This window comes from Peromyscus eremicus, unplaced genomic scaffold (genome assembly GCF_949786415.1).
Source record: "Peromyscus eremicus unplaced genomic scaffold, PerEre_H2_v1 PerEre#2#unplaced_3811, whole genome shotgun sequence".
Lineage (NCBI taxonomy): Eukaryota > Metazoa > Chordata > Mammalia > Rodentia > Cricetidae > Peromyscus > Peromyscus eremicus.
In genome coordinates, this window is record NW_026738044.1 from 1 (window position 1) to 5,053 (window position 5,053).

Genomic DNA, 5,053 nt, shown 5'->3' on the forward strand with positions numbered 1-5,053 from the left:
ACTCCATCTCCAGGGGATCTGATACCTTCTTATGGCTTCTGCAGGTACTCTCACATGTGAGTGTATACATGTGTGTGAATAAAATAATAAAAAATATCTTTTTAAAAAGCAAGAGGATCAGGAATTCAAACCCAGTCTGGACAAACACAAACAATAACAAGGTAGTTATTGAGCCTAGTTTTACAGCTGGAACATGGTCTTTCTTGGCAAATGTTCCAGAGAACAATGTATATGTTAATGATGTTGCATGGGATCTTCTAGAAATCCCAGTGGAGTCAAGCTGGTTTCTAGTTCTGTACACATTTCTGTAAGTTATCTTTCCTCTTGTTCTACCAATTATTGAGATGGAAGCGTTGACATTTTTCTACTCTCTAATTCTCTTAGCTTTTGCTTCATGAACTTTTAATTTGTTATTATATGCCAACATGTTTAGAAATTCTCTATTTCTTTTTGTTTGTTTGTTTTTTGAGACAGGGTTTCTTCTGTGTATCCCTGGCTGTCCTGGAACCAGCTAGAAATTTTGTTTGTTTGTCAATATGAAATTGTGTCACCAGAAATATTCCTTGCTCTAAGATCTAGTTTTTCTGTCCCTGGCTTCTTTTGATGAGAGTTTGCAGGTGTAGTGATTTGAAGAGTGTCCCCCTCTCAGAATGTCACCTTATTTGGAAACAGGGTCTTGGCAGATGTGAAGGCAACGATTGAAAAGTGAATATAGGGTTGGCCTAGAATTCACCGAGAGTGCCCTATAAAAGACAGAGGATGACAGTAGAGACATCGAAAGACATGGGATCTTGGGGGCACACGCTGAAGTGTACTGCTCCTAGCTAAAGGCGCTCCAACAGAGACTGGGAAAGCCAATGACAAAAGCTTCCTCAGAGCCTTTACAGACGTCATGGCCTCAGTCATACCTCAACTTCAGGCTTCTAGCTTCCAGAATTTTGAGAGAAAAAAAATCTCATGCTTTAAAATTTGAGGTGGTTTGTTGTGGCAGCCCTGGAAATCTACTATTACCTGGTGTACTTTTTGATGTCTGTATTGCCATTCTGTGAGATAAAGCCAAAAGGATATATGCAAACATGCACGGCTTAGCTACGAGGGCCTGTTCTGGGAAATGCATGGTTAGGCAATTTTGTTGTTGTGTAAACATCATCCAGTACAAGTACACTTATACGGATGTGGATGGCAGCTGCCAGTCACCCAAGTGGCCTCTTGGTATCATCAGTGACACAGCAAACACTAGATGTGAAGGCTGCTGCCAGTGCAACACAGCATACTCTTTTACAGAAAGCTGTTATGTGTGTGTGTGCACATGTGTGTGTGCACATGTGTGTGTATGTGTGTGCACATGTGCGTGTGCATGTGTGTGTGTGTGTGTGTGTGTGTGTGTGTGTGTAGGAGTATATTCTGAAACAACAGTGGAAAGCATAGCATAATAAACACATGAACCAGTGCCATAATAGTTTATTACCATCATTAAATGTGATGTGCTGTACATAATTGTGCGTGCAGGGCTTTTATAAGAGCAAAGCAGTGGGTGTGTTTACAATAGGATCACCTCAAACAGGGAGTAATGTGCTGGGCCTGAAGAAAGGTAGGTCATAAATTCATTCTCTCTTTGCTTTTTTATTCTAACCAAGCCTCAACTCCTTGGAGGATTCCTGTCCACACCAGGGAGGGCAGCTCTTCCTTTACTCAGTGAACTGATTCAAATGCCAGGTTCTCCCAGAGATAGGGTCACAGACACACCAGGAAACAGTGGCATGCCTTATCTGCCACCTCTTCCAATCATGCTGACACCTGAAAGTAACCACGGACCATCCTTTCCACAGCTGGGCCTCCATATTTAAAGTGAGTTTCTTGCTGACAGCCTGTGACTGCAGGTTGGTTTACCCAGTACGACAACTGCTGCCTTTTGTGGGAGAAGTCAGACCATACACATAATGTGATTTCTGTTGTACGATTGGGCTCAAATTGAACACCTTGTTATTTGTTTTCTATGTCCTGTTTCCTGCCTTCTTTTGAATTAATTGTGTATTTTTGTGACATTTGTGATTGTCATAGTTAGGGTTTCTATTGCTGTGAAGAGACACCATGACCACGGCAACTCTTACAAAACAACAGCAACAACAACAAAAAAACCATTTAGTTGGGTGGCTTACAGTTCAGAGGTTCAGTCTATTATCATCACGGTGGGACATGGTGGTGTGCAGACAGATGTGGGGTGCAGACAGACATGGTGCTGGAAAGGTAGCTGAGAGTTCTACATCTTGCTCAGGCAACAGGAAGTGGTTTGAGACACTGGGTGTGGCTGGAGCATATATGAGACCTCAAAGCCCACATTCCCACTGACACACACTTCCTCCAACAAGGCCACACCCACTCCAACAAAGCCACACCTCCTAGTAGTGCCACTCCCTTTGGGGGCCATTTTGTTTCTAAACCACCACAGTGATTATTGGGTGTATTATCATCTAAGAGGCTGTGAAAGAGTGTGCAGTACATATTTTATAACATTTTAGAGACTTTTATTTTATTTATGTATATGTGTATAGATGTCTTCCTGTGTGTCTGTACTTGTGTCCAGGTGCCAAAGAGTTCAGAAGAGGGTGTCAGATCTCCTAGGACTGGCGTTGCAGACAGTTGTGAATTGTCCAGTGTGGGTGTTGGGAACTGATCCCAGCCCTCTGCAAGAGCAGAGTTCTCTTAGCCACTGAGCCATCTCTCCAGCCCCTACAGCATACCTTCTTAACTACCCCCTTCTTCCTTTGAAGGTGCTCACACCATTTCATGTATAATAAGAATCAACAGTATTCTTTCATTTCTCCCTTTCCTTGATGCATTATCGTTACGTTTGCTTTAAATTCAAAGCAGCCCCTGTGCACTGGGCCTGTAATCTAACTTCTCATAACCCTGACCTAGGAGACTGTAAGTTCAAGGCCTGCATGGGCTGGAGGGATGGTCGAAGGCCAACTTGGACAACTTGGTGAGTAACTGACTCAAACAGTAGAAGACATCCTGAGATGCAGCTCCGTGGTAGAGTGCTTGCTCGGCTCGTGTGAGGCCCTGTTACTGTAATTAACAAGGCAATTCCATGTAATTAATCTGGTAATCAAGAGAGGTTTACTTCTGGGATAACTTAACAGCCAGTAGGGGTTGGCTACAGGATCCAGGAGAGATGAGGTACCACCCAGTGGAGAACTCTGGCTTGGTGTCCCATCCAGCTTCCAGGACCACAAGGTATCCAGAAGGGCCAAACATGTATGCACCTTGAGCCTTAAGGGGGTCCCTCTCAGCCACACCCCAGGGACAGGTCATAGGCAGGTGTAACAGTACCTGCTGTCACTCTAAGGGCAGTGTTTCAAGGTCAAACCTGGAACAGCTACCCACTACAAGGCCCTGGGTTTAGTCCCCATTATGAAAAAAAAAGGAAAAGAAAGGCCATATGTAATTATCATTTCCAATGTTCTATATGCCTTTTGAGTATATTTACATCAGATATTGTTTTTCTTTTGCCCCAAACATTTAAACATTCATTGCTGCCTGATTGTGATACATTTGTTTTAAAAATGATCATAATTTTATGTGTGTGTGTGTGTGTGTGTGTGTGTGTGTGTATGTGTGTGTGTTCATGGCCCATGTGTGGAAGTCAGAGGACAACTTTCAGGTGTCAGTTCACTCTTCCCATCATGTATGTTCTGGACAACACAGACGGTCAGCACCTTTTCCCACTGAGCCATCTTATTGGCTACACTTTTTAAAAAATTCTTTTAGTTTCTATGTGTTGTTAAAAGTCTTTACTCCCTGCTCCCCCCCCCCCCCCGTGGGTATGTTGTATGTGGAATGTGAGTTCATGTGCATACACAGATGAAGGCCAGAGGTCTACAGTAAATATCTTCCTGTATTGCTTTCCACTTTACTTTTTTTGAGACAAGGCCACTCACTTAACCCAGGGCTCACTCTCTGGATAGGCTGGCTGGCTAGTGAGCTCCTAGAATTTGCCTGTTTTATACCCCCTCCGAGTGCCATGGTTACAGATACACCATTTCACCCTTGGCTTTTATACATGAGTTCTGGGAATCAAAACCCAGGTGACCACGTTTGCACAGGAAGTCCTTCACCCACTGAGTCATCTCCATAGCCGTCAACTCCATGAAAACAAGCAAACAAACTTACTGGGCACTAGGGTTGTGATTAACTGATGTGCACCAGCAGGCTAAGGCAGGAGGATAGGAAGTTCCAGGCTAGCGCACTCAGGAATTCAAGATCAGCTTGCACTGGCAGGACCCCCTCCCCCATCCCTCCCTCCCTCCATCCCTCCTTCTCTCCCTCCTGCGGTTATCTCACTGCTCACTGTACACTGATGTGTAGCTTCATCTCTTTTCTCGGTACTTGATTTTAATAATTTCTATTGCTGTGTCTTCAGGTTCGCTTCTCTCTTCTCTGTGGTGTCCAGTCCCATCTAGTTTAATTTTCCTTTTAAACACTGCAGGTTTTTATTTCTAGACATATGATTCACATTCTTTTCTACCTTCCATGTCTCTACTGAGCATGCTCTGTCCTTTTTTTTTTTTTTAAAAATGTTATTAGTTTTTGAGAGTTCTGTGCTTTGTGTTTTGATAATATTCACCAGTCCCCCAACTCTTGCCACCCATCTAGGCCAATTCTTAGATGAGTGGTCTTCCACTAGAGCGTGGTCAAATCACCAGGGGCTGTACTCTTAGAGAAAACTGTCTCTCCCACTCCCAACAGCTAACAGTTGCTAATAGTTAGATGTCTGGGGCTGGGAGTTCATGTCCAGTTCCAGTCTCTGTGCTGGGATTTGGTCTGCCGTGGGCTTGCACAGGTCCAGTGCATGCTGTCACAACCACTGTGAGTTCATGTCTGCAGCTGACCTTCTGTATCCAGAACATACTGTTTCCTTGTAGTTATTCATCACCTCTGGGTTTTATATTATTTCTGGCCTCTCTTTTGCAATGGTGCCATGAGCCTTGGGAGCAGGATGTGCAGTTAGGTCTGAGCATTCTGTAGTTTTTATTCTCTGCACCTTGGTCAG